Below are 16,158 nucleotides of genomic sequence, written 5' to 3'. Positions count from 1 at the left end.
GCAATGAGTCAACTGCAGTAATCAAAAACGTCTTGTACGTAGAAGGGCTAAAACACAATCTGCTAAGTATAAGCCAACTATGTGATAAAGGCTTCCAGGTAAGTTTTTCATCACAATCTTGTATAATTGAGCATAAAGATGACAAAGGTATAAAGTTAGTTGGTGATAGAATTAATAACATTTATATGTCAGATTTTAATTCTTTGCCTAGTACTATCTGCTGTTTGTTATCTAATTCAGATAAAACTTGGTTATGGCATAAACGTATAGCACATATTCATATAGATCATCTTAATAGAATGGTTAGTAAACAATTAGTTATAGGACTCCCTAACAAGAAATTTACTAAGGATAGGCTTTGTGACTCCTGCGAGAGAAGTAAGCTAGTTAAAACTTCTTTTCCCTCTATAGGTATGGTCAAAACCAATAGGGTTTTGCAGTTGGTACATATGGACCTTTTTGGTCCTTCTCAAGTGAAGAGTTTTGGAGGAAACCTGTATAGATATGTGTTGGTAGATGATTACTCTAGGTTTACTTGGACATATTTTCTGACTCACAAGAGTGAGGCATTCTCAACTTTTAAGAAATTTGCTACTTTGGTTCAAAATGAGAATAACCAGAAAATTATATCCATCAAAAGTGATCATGGAGGTGAATTCCAAAATGATTCCTTTCAAACCTACTGTGAACATAATGGAATACAACACATATACTCAGCCCCTAGAACTCCACATCAAAATGGAGCTGTAGAAAGGAAAAATAGGTCTTTAGAAGAGTTAGCTAGGACTATGCTTAAAGACTCAAATCTTCCTAAGTATTTTTGGGCAGATGCAATTAGTACAGCCACACATGTTGTCAATAGAGTTCTCATTAGGCCCCTGCTTAGAAAAACTCCCTATGAGTTGTACAAGGGTAGAAAACCAAACATTTCCTACTTTAGAGTCTTTGGTTGTAAGTGCTTTGTTTTAAACAATGGCAAAGAACATCTACGAAAGTTTGACCCTAAGGCAGATGAAGGTATTTTTCTAGGATACTCTCAAACCAGTAAGGCCTATAGAATCTACAACAAAAGAACAAAAACCATAGAAGAGTCAGTTCATGTAAAGTTTGATGAATTATTTGCAGAAAACTTGAACAACACTTCTCCTATGGTTGATGACTCTTTGGATGAAGTTGTAGAATCTGAACAATTAGAACCAACTGAAACTATACCTCCAACTAGTACTGACTGTATAGAACCAATAAGGACTGATGATTTACCTAGGGAATGGAAGTTCAATAAGGACCACCCCATAGATAACATTATAGGGGATATCTCTAAAGGAGTTGCAACTAGGAAGAACCTTAGACAGTTTTGTAACTTTACAGCCTTTGTATCTCAGATTGATCCCAAAAACATTAAGGAAGCGCTATTAGATAGTGAGTGGATACTTGCTATGCAAGAGGAGTTAAACCAGTTTGAGAGAAACAAGGTGTGGAGCCTAGTTCCTAAACCAGAAGGTAAGCACATCATAGGAACAAGATGGGTGTTTAGGAACAAACTAGATGAAAATGGAGTTATAACCAGGAACAAAGCTAGGCTAGTAGCTAAGGGTTACAGTCAGGAGGAAGGAATAGATTTTGATGAAACCTATGCCCTTGTAGCTAGGATAGAAGCCATTAGAATCCTACTTGCTTATGCCTATATAATGGACTTTAAACTTTATCAAATGGATGTGAAAAGTGCATTTCTCAATGGTGATCTCCAAGAGGAAGTTTTTGTTAGCCAAACACCTGGTTTTGAAAATCCTGATTTTCCTAATCATGTCTACAAGCTATCAAAAGCCCTCTATGGGTTGAAACAAGCTCCAAGAGCTTGGTATGAGAAGCTCAACAATTTCCTCATTCAACAAAATTTTTCAAGAGGAAATGTTGACAAGACACTTTTCATAAAGACAAATGGAAATGACATCTTGCTGGTCCAAGTCTATGTTGATGACATAATCTTTGGATCTACAAACAATAAATTGCGCAAAGATTTTGAAAACTTAATGAAAGGTAAATTTGAAATGTCAATGATGGGTGAACTATTTTACTTCTTGGGATTTCAAATTAACCAAAGAAAGCAAGGCATTTTCATTAGTCAAACTAAATACTGTAATGATTTGATAAAGAAATTCAGTTTTGATAACTTTAAGTCCATTGATACTCCCATGAGTCAAGGAAATCATTTAGATAGAGATGAGAAAGGTAAACCTGTAGATGTTACAAGGTTTAGAGGAATGATAGGATCCTTGCTATATCTTACAGCAAGTAGGCCTGACATCATGTTCAGTGTCTGCATGTGTGCAAGATACCAATCCAATCCTAAAGAGTCTCACCTTATGCAGTAAAGAGGATATTCAGATATCTAGTAGGGACTAAGAGTCTAGGCTTGTGGTATCCTAAGGGATCAACCTGTACTTTAGTTGGATATTCAGATTCAGATTTGGCCGGATGCAAACTAGATAGGAAAAGTACCTCTGGTACTTGTCACTTACTAGGAAACTCCCTTGTGTCTTGGTTTAGCAAGAAACAAACCAGCATTGCACTATCAACAGCTGAAGCTGACTACATTGCAGCTGGAAGCTGCTGTGCACATATCCTTTGGATGAAACAACACCTATCTGATTTTGGTGTTGATTTAGGGACTGTACCTATCTTATGTGATAACACAAGTGCAATAAGCATTACTAAGAATCCAGTGATGTATTCTAGAACCAAGCACATAGAGATAAGGCATCACTTTATAAGGGACCAATTTCAAAATGGGATCATTAAGCTTGAATATGTCAATACAGCTGATCAGCTGGCTGACATCTTTACCAAAGCTTTGCCCAGAGAAAGCTTCCTTCATATTAGGATGAAACTAGGGATCTTAGATCTTAGTGAGATCTGATCTTTGTACCAAATCACAGGAAGCTTCTGGTGCTTAAACTTTTCCCTTTTCCAATCGATTGGGTACTCGATTGCCAGCTTGGTATATAGTTTAAAGAATGGATTGCAACATCGATTGCGTTGGCCCCAGACTTCAAAACTGGAACGTTTTCCAGACTCTAGCCCGAGCGTCGACTTGGAAATCGACTAGTTCAATATTTCAAATTCTCCTCTTTAAAGCAATCGATTTGGACATCGATTAAGTAAATAACGAAAATTGATTTGGGAATCGATTCACGTTATGACCGTTGTGAATTACTTTTACTAGCCGTTAGATGCAATTACTACTAAATCGATTGTGCTTCCCCAGTAACGGTAACATAATCGATTTGGACATCGATTGTCGCGTCTGAAGGTTTAAAAAGGAACAGTTACCAATCGATTTCTTCCTAACTTTTTCCAGAATTTCTCTAATCTCTCTGCTATTTCTCAATACTCTGTTTTTCCCAACTATCCTTGATTTATCTCTGCATTCAAACACATAATCTCTACAATGACTCGTGTTAAACAAACCCAACCTAGAACTCCATCACCATCTTCGTCTTCTAGTGGGCGAACCCCTTCTCCCCCACCAACCATGTTAAAACGGGTTCCAATTACTACCCACAAAATACTTGCCAAAGACAAAGGCAAAGCTACTACTATTGATCAAGGAAAATCAAAGAAACGAAAGGAGCCCCCTACTGAGAAGCTCATGGCTGATGCTATGAAGGAGGTTACTCAGAAAAAGAAGAAAACGGTTTCTTCTCCTCCTCCAAAGAAAGCTCCTTCGTCCAAAGATAAAGCTGCAGAATTTGTTATCCCACCTGATTTTCTAAAAAGAAAAATCCATGAGGCTAGGACTCTGGATTTCTCCATCATCGGATGCTTATGTACACTTTAACCCGGATGCTAGTGCCCCGATCCGGAAACCATGCTGCCGTCCAGAAGCTGGACATACTGCTGTTATGGGGACTGTCCAAAGAGCTCAAGATGAGCTGGACATGGATAGTGCTGAAGCATATGATGGAAGCATCGCAAAGCAAGCTGGTGCCGCCCTATCCCCAGTTAATCACCAAGATTCTAAGACATTTCAAAGTGTCACTTGTCGATGAAGAATCTTCAAAAACCACCCTTGTTTTTTGTGAATCAATTGTCAATCAAATGCAATTGAAAAGGGTGAATGGTATCTGGATAAGGCCCCTACCAAATGCTGAACCAGTTCAGCCTACTACACAACAAGCTGCTGAGCCAGTAGCAGCCCCTCCTAAGTTCTTAGCAAAGTGCTAGAGTTTATGGAAGCTCAGGCGGCTCATAACGCTAAGATGCAAGAGTCAAATGCTCGAATGGAAGCTGCTTTGAAGACACTCCAGGCATCTCTGAACTCAGTTGTTCAGAATGTTGATGCGATACAAGTTCATTTAGGCATTAAGCTATCTTTTGAAGATATTGCGGATATAGGCCGACAAGAAACAGAGGAACAAAATCCCACTACCCTAGATAGTTCTGAACCTCACGTTGAGGAGACACCTGCTGAGGGTAATACAGCGGTCTCTACCTCTCCCTTAGCTAATAGTGAGGAACAGCCTAGTTTAGGTGATTAGGTTTTTAGGTTCTTTGTTGTGATGTAATGTCTTGTTATTGCTGTACTATTTTCTTCAATATATGACAAATGAGCACGTTTATTCAATTGTTCTCTGATCTATATTGCCATAATCTGTTTAATCTGCACATGTTTTTTTTTTTTGCTCTGATACTCTGTTTTTTTTTTTTTTTTGCTCTGACACCATAATTTTCCCCAATGCTTATGTTTACTGACATAGGGGGAGAACATTTTTTTTTGCTACTCTCTCTTTTTACTGCTTTTTTGCATTAACTGACAAAGGGGGAGAGAAATTATAACTTGCGGTAACTTTTACATGCTACTTGTGTTGTTTCTGTACTGGAATTAAATTTTACTACTACTACTGCTACAAATTGATGCTCTGATGACTACTTAAATTACTCAAATATTGGTAAATAGTATTGGTACTTATGCTCTGATATTATGCTCTGTTACTGGTACCTATATTGGTAAATTCCTTGAAATGCTAAACTCAAGTTAAAATTGTATGCTTGTCACTTATGCAAAAAGGGGGAGATTGTTGGACTTAAGTCCCCTTAATCCTAATTTTGACATAATTAACAAATATACAATGTTCATACATCATGTGATAAATCTAACATTTTAACTGAGTAAGATTTCAGGAACAACAACTCAACCCTACATACTTGAGACAATCGCTTGGAACTCAAGGAATCAACAACAGTTGGAAAATCTACTGAGCAAATCGATTAGGCAATCGATTCTGTAAAAGGGTTGTATGAAAATGTGTAGTTTGTGATTAAACAATCGATTAGGCAATCGAATGGCACAATCATTGATAAAAATTGTGCAAGTCAGAGGCAAGCCTTTTAGCACCCTAATCGATTGGCACATCGATTGTTCAAATCACAAAGACTAAAACTGATTGGATACATCGATTGACACATCGATTGTGCAAGTCACAGGGCCAAGCCATTTAATACGCTAATCGATTGGCCAATCGATTTCGTAAATAAGATTTCATACGGAACATGGTCTGTGACAAACACAATTGATTGGACAATCCATTGTGAAAAAAAATTCAATTGAAACAAGTTTGGTATCAATCGATTAGGCAATCAATTGAAATGAACAAACTGGTAAAATCACTCTTTTCAGAAACATAACACTTAATCGATTGGCACATTGATTTACTTGAAATAAGCTAAATCCCTGTTTTAAACCAAATGGATTGGCAAATCGATTGACACAAAAATTTGAGTTACAGGGAACACTCAGTATATGGCCAAATCGATTATGTGTATTAATGAATCGATTATGTGACTTAATGAATCGATTGAGTAATCGATTGTTTTGATCTCGTTTTTGGAACAAAACACCGTAAATCGATTATGCAATCGATTCAAATATAAACTACACATAATCTTCTGAAAAGTGTATTAAAATAATCGATTAGTTTATGTAGTTTCAAGATTCAAGAAAAACAAGACTTGCGATAATCGATTGGGGAATCGATTGAGCCTGTTTTATTACATTAATGAATCGAATGGGAAATCGATTTATATGTTGTTTTTCAGAAACTATATAAACGGTTTTCAATCACTTTCTCAAATATACTTTGATAACACTCTAAACAATTTTCTCTCACATTTGAATAACCTTTGATATTGCTTTTTCAGATCCAGAACCAACGATTATTCATAATCAATAGAAAGCTGAAAATGACCTCTTGAGAGAAAAAGAGAATGATCTCACAAACACTCAAATGGACAAACAACTTCTTGTGTGAGATTCATTGCAAGTGATTGAAACAAATTCTGTATATCTTTTATATTTTCTGCAACAAAGATTTTGTAAAGAAAGAACTGATAAAAATCCAGTAGTGAAACTGGTAGTTATCTTCATTGTTGAGAGTGCTCATCAAGAAGAAGCTTTACTGTGATCTTGGAAGAGTTTGTAGAGAAACTCTGGGACACAGTGGTTGCCAAATAGAATAGAGAGAGAGTTTTAAGATTGATAGGTCGGGAGCGCTGGAACATCTGTAAAACACTCTAAAAGATTCTATTGAAAAGGCCGAAATCGTTTAATTTCGGGACTGGACGTAGGTCGTCAGATAGACGGCTGAACCAATATAAAAATCGTGGTGCACTACTCTCTATCCCTTACTCTTTATTTCCATCTTGCATTGTATCATTGTATGATTGTATGATCAATCTTGATTGCATGCTATAGACGTATTCTGCTTTCATTGATATCGCTTGAATGGTAAAATTGGCATGCTTGTATCTTGATTAATTTGTAGAACAATTACTGTATATGCTGGACTAGTAATTAGTCAATACATGTAAGTGTGAACCTTCGCTTAGAAACAATTCCGTGGGACCGTGATTGATCATTAGTTTAATAAAAGTGTTCTTTTGTTAAATTGATTATCAATCTTGTTGCATTTTAAAAAAAAAACCGTCATATACCTTTTTAGACAATAGAGGTCATATTTTACAACAACCTCCACCTTATATACCCTACTAGTGTGTGGTATCCCTCCAATGTGGGACTTCTCAATTTTTTCAATTCACAACAACACTTGCTCTCATAAATGTCATCCTTATTTTTAATAAATTTTCATTAAAGCGTCATTATTTCCAACAAAATAAATAGTAATATTAGTTAGAGTAGTAAAATAACGTTGGATAAAGAATTATTAAAAACATAATAATGCTTTTTTACAATAAAATAATGCTAATAACGGTTATACCGTCAACTATTTGTCTTTTCTTTTTTATATATCTCTTTTAGAAAAATGTTTGTTCTGTATTTTATTATTCACCAATTATAAATATTAATTTAATGTGATTTTTTTTTCAATATTTGTCTATTGTAATCATTTTTTTAATAAAATAGTTATTTTTTTTACTATAGTAGTTACATCAAAAAATTAGTTTATTTATATTTTGGTAGTTATGTCTTTCTTTTTTTCATTTATTTACTTGTTCAATGATGTAAAAAAAATTAAATGAGGATAAATTTGTGTTGTTTTTGGTAGGTGTTCCTTTTTTTATATTGATAGTAGATTTGACAATGGTTAAAACCATATTGACTTTTTTGTAGTTATTTTTTTTCATACCATTGTATTTCTTTAAAAAAACATATTTTATATATTTTTTTGGTAGTTATTCCTTTCTTTTTTTTCCTTATATTTACTTGTTTATCTTTTAATAATGATGTGACAAATAATTAAATGAAGATAAATTTGTATTTTTTATAAGTATTTTTTTTTCTTTTCATCAAATCAATATTATATTCCCTGTTATGTGATCCCCAAATATTATAATATATTATTTTATTAATAAAATAATATTTTAAATAATTAATTTGATATTAAAATTATTTTATAATATATGTTAATTAATTTTCTTTATATGTGTGTTTTCTATGATATTCTAACTTTTTATAGACTGAATTAAATTAGTAATATAAAACAAAAATATTAAAATTTATTATTTTATATATTTTATATATTTTTCTAAAAATATATGTATTTTAATGAAATATTTTAAAGAATAAGATTTTGGGCAATTTTACGTCTATATGTTCCGTAATTAATGTGATATTTTCTTGTGCTTTGACAAATTTTAACTATTCACTTAATTATATTTAATTATATAATTATATTTAATTATATAATTATATTTAATTATTTTTAAATATATCTTATTTTAATTATTTATTAGTAATATTGATGTTGGTTTTCTTTATTTTTATATAGTTGTTATGGCATGATGATTTTATATGTATTTATTGTGATTTGGTAAATTGTTGATATTATAATTATTTATTTTATCTTTTTATTTCTCTCTAAAGATGGTGGTATTTTAATGTAAGTATCTTCAAAAATAATAATTTAATAATTGTGGTAATAGTTATGAGTATGAGGATTTTAGTTATTACTAATATATTTTGAAAAATTTAATTATTTTATTTTATTAAATATTAATAGTATTTTAGTTTAAAGAAGTGTTAAAAAATTAGTTTTTTTTAATAATTGTTGATTTTATTTTAAAAAATAAAGGAAATGAGTAAAATGTGTTTTATGGGTTAGGCCTATATGCAAGAGTAAACCTAATTAAAGAAATATATAAAAAAATTGATTGAAAACAAGAAGAAGGGATATGAGAAATAGAGGGGAGAACAACGAGCATAACAGAGATAGAAGTGCAGCCGAACATGGAAGAAAATTGATGTATGCGATCGATAACTTTCTTAGAAAATTTTATTTGTTTGCGTTCATATTTTAGTATGTTGTTTCACATATTTAGCTAGTCAATTAAACTCACTTTCTTAGATTTTTAATCATTCCAATTTTTCTCTAAAATGTTTGACATCTCTGTTTTATAGAATTCGTTATTTTACACCGTTCTTTTTCACCATAAGTCTGATTTGAGTGAAACCAACGCCAAAACGACCGTGTGAACGATGACTATATTATCCACTTATTATTTTCCAATTTAAGGTAAGTTTATTTGACTCAATTTCGATATTGATAATTTTAGAGTGTGTTGTCATAATTTATGTTTGACGTTCACTACAACAAAACCTGTTGTTACCTACGACAATTCCGTATGTAACATAAAATTACTCACGGACACAGGTTTGTAGTTAATTCGCTCATAGGTAAATATTTATCAACGGACAAGCATTGAGATATGCTTACTCAAAAAATGTCTGTGGGTAAAACGAATCACGGAGTCTTTGTGAATATGACCTTTCGTTGGGTAAAGACGTAGATTCTTATCCACGAAAAACTCACGAGTTACATTACTCACGAACAATCCTTGAAAAATTGTGCTGTTTTCTATTTGATATTTATAGTTTTATCGATGACATGTCCGTGGGTAAACATTCAAAGTGTGTATCATTTTCTCATGAAATTTTCAGTGGTAATGAAAAAATGTTTTCAATACATTTTTGTTTTTTTACTGTTTGATGTATTTTTTTAATATGTTTATAAAATAAATTTTAAGCCTAACAAAACATAACTATCAGAACAAAGTGAAGTATTATCTAAATATTGTTGTCAAAATACACATAGTGACTAGCACAAGTCTCAAAATAAGGACAATTTACACTACCATAAGTCTCAAAATAAGCACATTCTCATTAACATAAGTTTCAAAATATACATAATGACACTATCGTAATATTATATATAACTAATGCCTACAAGTCTAAGCAAAAGATGTAGGCATAACCACTAAATGAAACTGATATAGAAATCAGTCTTACTCATTGTCGTCACCACCGTTGAACTTCCTTTTTTCGACGTTGCTTTGTTGTCCTTAGCTCACCTCGTGCCTCATGTACTACCATTTTTGCTCGCTCATCAACTGCTACTATCAGCTATCTCATTAGAGTGTTGAGACAAGACATTGGTGCAACCTCTAGATGGACAAGAATATGATATTAGACTTGGGACACTTGGTCTATTAAGGGAGGATCTATCTTTGACACAATAAATACACTCTTTATTCTTTCCCCAACAGATTGGACCCACATGTCTAAGTGAGCTTCCATATTAACCACTTGGCTACCACTACTAGATGTTTCCCCACCTTTGAAAGTCTATTGTAACATACCTTAAAATGTTTCCTACTCAAATAGAAAATAATGTACCATTACCAAATTGCTTTTACAAAAAATAAAATAAAAGAATGAATGATTTAATATTCCTTACATATGTTTTTTTTGCTCTTTCATCAACTAAAGAGTTGTCCTTCTTCTTAGTCTGAGTTTTTAAAATACCTCATCTAATGTGGGGTCTCTACCTAACTCTTGATCCTTAAAATGAGTGGACCTAGGGCAGTTATATGGTGATGGTTCATGAGGCAACGAAATAGTAATTTACACTTGAAAGTTATTTAAAAAAAATTATATTTACACTTAAAAATAATTTGACTGGTTTAAATGTCTTTTTTTACACAGTACCTCATGTTTTTTATACAAAACCTCAAACAAGTTATTATTCAAAGTTTAAGTTGAAAATAATGTTCTCCAAATACAAACTAATTGTCAAAACCAATTCCATTACCAACCATTCTTTTTACATCAATTATTTCAATATCAATATACTTAAATAGCTCTAAACTACTGAAGTTGTCAATATATTGAGTTGTTCCAATACCACCCATTCTTTTTATAGATATTGTGTTGTCTAAAATTTATTGACTTATCATGGTCACAAACCACACAACAATATTACACTTCATAAGAAACAATAATGAACCTGATGTAGATGTAAACATACTTCATATTTTCTATCACATTATTATTATCCAATGTGTAGCATATTAGTTAATAGAATCTCCATGGTTTCAAATTTACGGTGTGTAGTTTTTTTATAAGACTTTGATTTCAAACACTATTGAGATAATCATTATGCAAATAAGTATGAAAACATAAATTCACTATATTTAGAAACAGAAACATTCAAACCTTCAACAAACACTCTATAACGAAATATTTGAATAGAAACTGTACGATTTATTTAACTATAATACAATCTAAAACCACAAAAAAAAAACATAAGTCATATTATGATTTTAATATGAACAGAAAGGAAGAGTAAACATAAGGCATCACAAATCTTTTTATACAAAACCACATTCACACCAGCTTTGGCTAACACATATGCTGAAACCAAACCACTAATTCCAGCACATCAACCACTAACTCACTTCAATTCACCTCTAATTTGGCAAAGAATATTCATGTTTGATATTGAAAAGAAAAAAAGGATCCATAGTCATTCATTTCAGTTCACCACTAATTTTAATTCATAGTCACTAATTTCAATTCAGAAGTCCTTTCGCTAGATTCTGTTTTTTTTTTTTTACCAATTTCCTTAGTTTCTTAATTTATGTAGTTTTTAATATAAAATTATAGATCTTGTATACATATAAATGATTGGGTTGAGACTTCTCAATTAAGTGTTTGCCCATCTCAAATGCACATAGATGGCTCAATTTTGAATTTTATACGATTAAACTAATAATGAAAAATAAACAAGGAATATCTGTACTATTAAGGGGATATAATGCAGATTTGTAAATCAAGAAATCATAAATGTTCTTCCATCCCACATAAGTTATTCCCCATACATTGAAGCATGCTAACAGCTAAGCAATGACTCGTACCTCTTGCAAACTCTTATTCTATGTGTTTCGTTGTATTGAGTTGAGTACCCAACTATAGAAAAGGTTAGGGATAATGTTTTATTTTGGATAGACACACCCAAAAGATGTGAAACTTTTAGGGAACCAGCACGTCGACAATTAAAAGTTCCCACCACTAAGAAATTTATTCTTAATTGCAAAACTAGGCGGAATTATACTTGTCGCATGCTTGTTGTTGCACTAGAATATAAATATGTTTTATTCGTTTGGAAACACAAGAGCGTTTGTATGCATGTTTGCCTAAAACAAAAGAGTAGGAAATGGCAAAAGAAATTTGTAATAGGTTGCAAGTCTTTAATTGTGTAACTAAGATATTTTCAGGTACACAATATCCCACAACAAACATATTTTTTCCATTGATTTGTGAAATAAAACTCTCTTTGAAGCAATGGCAGGCTGTTCAATTGAGGTTATTAGAAATATGGCTTCCACAATGATTGATAAATTTGAGAAACATTGGTCTGTTATTCATGGTATTATGGGGATTGCCATTGTTTTGAATTCAAGATTTAAATTTAAGTTGTTAGAGTACTTTTATCAGAAACTTTATGGAAGTTTGTCTTCAATTGAAATTAACAATATCAAGAAATTATGTTAATCATGATTTGAAGATTGTCAAGTTAAAACCAATGGGTTGGTGGATGATTCAATGGAAAAGTTCAATGAAAAGGAGTCAAATTTAGAAAATGCTAATTGTACCTATTTTCTTAGCGGTTATGATTCATATGTCAATGATACCAATGATGTGCAATCAAAATTCGAGTTAGATCTATACTTGGAAGAAAATGTATTGCGACTGCCACATTTGATATTCTTGGATGGTGTAAACTAATGGAATCAAGTATTCAATTTTGCAAAAAATTGCCCAGGATATTTTGGCCATCAAACTTTCCATAGTTGCTTTAGAATATGCTTTTAGTACTAGTGGTAGGTTGTTGAGTCCTTAACGGTCTAGACTTCAGAATATGCTTTTAGTACTAGTGGTAGGTTGTTGAGTTCTTGGATGCTTTTTTTAACACCCCAAAATTTTCATATATATTATATAGATGTCTTTTTAGTAATTGTTATGATTTATCATTAAATTAATAATTATTCAATGTATAAATAAATTAAACTAAACTTTATCACACTCTATTCTACTTGAATAATTATAACCTTTATTTTTATTTAATTGTTTTGGCATGACAATTACATGGGGGCGATTTATGATGTCATTATTTTTGTAAGACCCATAATTTTAAAGTACCCTTTATGTATTTTTGGTGTATTTTGGATTTTGGCTCGGAGGCTTTTTAGCCAAAGTTATAATATTTTGGAGTTTTTATAATCAAAAAGATATTTTGATGCCGATTATAATTTCTCGTCGATAAATAAATTGAATTAACTGCGGTGAATCCCTTACGAAGAATTTAATGCATTACGGGTGAAATGGTAATTTAACAAATATCTAGATATTTTGAGATATTTGTTAAGTTATGGTTATTATATATATATGTTTGTTTGGAGGGAAAAAGAAAGGAAAACTAGAAGGAAGGAAAAGGAAAAGAAAGGAGTATAAAAGGAAAGAAGGAAAAAGGAAGAAAAAAAAAACAAAGGAAAGAAAAAGAAAGGAAGGAAAATTTCAAAACTTCATCTTCTTCCTCTAACCGTGACCCATTTTTCTCCTTTCTCCCATTTTCAGTTTCGTCGCTTTCTTTTCTTCAAAAACTAGTAACCCAAGGTTGGGTGAGAGTTAGATCAAGGTTTTCGCAACTCCACTCTTCCTATTTGATTCGAAAACGAAGAAAAACGGTTTTTGAGATCCAAACACAAACCCCTCCGTTTCTTCTAGATCCAAACCTCATTTCTCGAAGAGATAGAAGGGAAAGTTGCTTACCACCACGCTACGGTCTCGTGGTACCGGAAACGCGCGTTAAAGCTAACGTTGAGGTAAGGGCTCCTTCCAAACTTCTAGCTTGCATTAGGGACTTATCTGTAGTTGTGTGGGAAGGAATTTGTTAGGGTTAAATGTATCGATTTGGGGAAAAACGAAACTAGTGCGTTATGGGTAAAAACCTTAGAGTTAGGTTTTGTTTATAGTGATGAATGTTTCGTGGTAAATGAATTTGAATGTCATTGTGTATGATTATGGGTAAATGAAACTTGATGTTTGTTAATTGGTGTGGTTGTTGTGAATTATGGTTTGAATGTGAAAGTATGTTTGAATTTGTTTCTGTGGAATTTGAAAACCATTAGAGTTAAACGAGTATTAAAAATGGGGAATCTTTTAATACCTCGGTTTACTTAATGTGTATTTGAGGAAAATGTTTAAGTTAACTGGGCGTTGAGAATGGGGAATCTCTTAATGTCTCGGTTACTTAACTATCGTTTTTGAAAATCGTTTCGGTAAATGAGTATTAAGAATGGGGAATCTCTTAATGTCTCGGTTACTTAATGTTTGTTTTGAAAATCGTTTAAGTTAACTGGGCGTTAAGAATGGGGAATCTCTTAAAGTCTTGTTTACTGAATGTTTTGTGTGGAAATCGTTTAAGTCAAAAGTATATTAAGAATGGGGAATCTCTTAATATGTTTGTTTGCTTAACGTTTTGTTTTGAAAATCATTAAGTTAAATCGGTATTAAGAACGGGGAATCTCTTAATGACTTATTTAATTAATGTTGTTTGAAAGTCGTTTAAGTTAAATGGGTATTAAAAATGGGGAATCTTTTAATATCTGCATTTGCTTAACGATTGTTGTGAATGGAGTCTGTGTATGCTCATGCATTTCATTTTGGTAAATTGTGTTGACCCGTGATAGGTGACACCTTGGTAAACTGTACTGACCCGTGATAGGTGGTACATTTACGATTTACGTTTTTGGTGAATTGTGCTGACCCGTGATAGGTGGCACCTAGGTAAACAGTACTGGTCTGTGATAGGCGGTACGTTTACGATTCCCGCTTTTTCTTTTAGTAAATCGTGTTGACCCGTGATAGGTGACACCTCGGTAAACTGTACTGACCCGTGATAGGTGGTACGCTTACGATTTACTATTTAGTAAATCGTGTTGACCCGTGATAGGTGGCACCTCGGTAATTGGTACTTTGGCCTGCGATAGGCGGTACAATTATGATTTACGGCCCTTCGAGGAGGGTTTTGGTTTGGAATTCCGAGTCCATGCATTTTGGCATATACGCATTGCATTAGGGTGCTTGGCACGCGAGTCGTGTTTGATTCGAGTCTATGATTGAGTGTTTTGAATTTTGATTTATCGTGGTAATCGCGTTGAAGGTGCTAAGTGTTATGTGTTAATTATTGTGTCTAAGTATGATGGTTTTCGAAATCCCATTTGCCGTGTTAATCGCGTAGGAATTGCTAAGTGTTAAGTTGTGGACTTGAGTTGGAATGACTTGAGTTAGTTCATGAATTTTTGGAAAAATGATGAGGGAAATCGATTTCCCAATCGATTGGATGAGTTGCAGGAAGTTCACTATTTTAACCTAATCGATTTGCCAATCGATTGTATAATTATATCTTTCAAAATCTTTTAAGAAATCGATTTGGAAATCGATTGGCAGAGAGGCAGGAACTCAGCAAAACTGCCGAAATCGATTTGGAAATCGATTTGGCAACCCAGGGACTCATCAGAACTGACAAAATCGACTTAGAAATCGATTTGGTCATGCAGAAACTCAGCAGAACTGACCAAATCGATTTGGCAATCGATTGGCTCAGCAAAAGTCCTTATTTTGAGTTAGATAATCGATTGCTCAATTGATTTATCAATGTTTTGGTCAGTTATGTATTACTTGATGGTTTGAGAACTTCTTTTTGAGTTCATTGTTAATTGGTTCATTTTGAGTTCATTGTTAATTGGCAAGCATTGTATGAACTTTTAGCATATGGAAAATCCTTTTAAGGTGCATGCTTAGTTGAAAGGTTATTTTGTGCATTTAAACCTTAAATGTTATGTGTTATCTGTTAATTTCGGTTGGTGACCCTTTACAATTATTGTGGAAATCTGGGCTTTGCCCTCAGATGAGAGTCAGGACGATCCTACCGGTTCGTACCCTACGGACGGGAATGGAGATGGGAACGCTTGACTGCAGCTACGTTAGGAGGATCTCACGGGGCGCGTGGAGATACTCAGGGTGTATAGCTTTTTGGCAGGATGATCAGATTAGGATGGTGTATAGGGACTAGGGGTCCTTCTTTTTGGTTGGGAGTATTTTTAGTTTGGAAAACTGTACTTTTACTAATATTATCAGTTTGACATCATCTTTGGATGGGTTCCATGTACCATTTGATGTTGTGTAAATGTTTTGGATTTGTAATTGGAGAAACTTTTCCGCTGCTTGTAAATTATAATGACTCAATTATTTATCCAAAAGCTTTTCCTGATTTATTTCTTTGTTCGTTTTTAATTACTTTT

This window comes from Cicer arietinum, chromosome 5 (genome assembly GCF_000331145.2).
Source record: "Cicer arietinum cultivar CDC Frontier isolate Library 1 chromosome 5, Cicar.CDCFrontier_v2.0, whole genome shotgun sequence".
NCBI lineage: Eukaryota > Viridiplantae > Streptophyta > Magnoliopsida > Fabales > Fabaceae > Cicer > Cicer arietinum.
The sequence above is the reverse complement of the archived record's forward strand: the minus strand, read 5'-3'. Positions refer to the sequence as shown.